The following is a 688-nucleotide window of genomic DNA, read 5'->3' on the forward strand; positions in this document are numbered from 1 at the left end:
TTCCCTACTTTAGGACTAAACATAAAGTCCTTCTGGAATTTGAAAGGAGTTTTTTAATGTCCTAAGAATTCTGCTTTGTAGGTCCTGTTTATTAGCTAGAACTAGAAAAAGAAGTGCTGAAATGTAATAAATAAGACTACTCTCTTGAGCTTTCCAAACCACTTTTGCTGACCCAAGAGACAGGTCAGAAAAATATTGAATCCTGGAAGTGCTTATCTGAACCACACATTTTGAGGAGCAATGGGTCACGGGTGGAATCTTTAAAATAGGAATCCAAAGTTCAAGCCTGTTTAGTTCTAGTTCTTGGTGTCAATTTAGTGAAATTTCATAGGGAGCCCATAGCTCCAGTACAATATTAATGATGATGTTAAAAAGCTCATGAGTACAGATGCAATTACTATGAGATTCCCAAACCAGTCCTTTGTGATAAGCATGAAGATAATCCAAAGCTAGGGAAAACTGAAGGATCATGTACTGAGCCAAGCTTAACACATTTCAGCTCTGTTGGAGTATTTGGGGAAGCCAATTTTGAAGCTGAGAGCTGTTTGTTTTAAAAGCAATGCTACTGCCTCCTATTTGTTTAATTCTAGATCTCTAACATTATATTATCAGAAATTACTTTGAGACTTCACTTGGCAGGAGGTGTTTTCTCAAGAAAATAGTACCCAGGTCACTTAACGCTAGTTTA

This window comes from Chaetura pelagica, unplaced genomic scaffold, assembly GCF_000747805.2.
Source record: "Chaetura pelagica isolate M959 unplaced genomic scaffold, ChaPel_1.0 scaffold17, whole genome shotgun sequence".
In the NCBI taxonomy this organism is placed as follows: Eukaryota; Metazoa; Chordata; class Aves; order Apodiformes; family Apodidae; genus Chaetura; species Chaetura pelagica.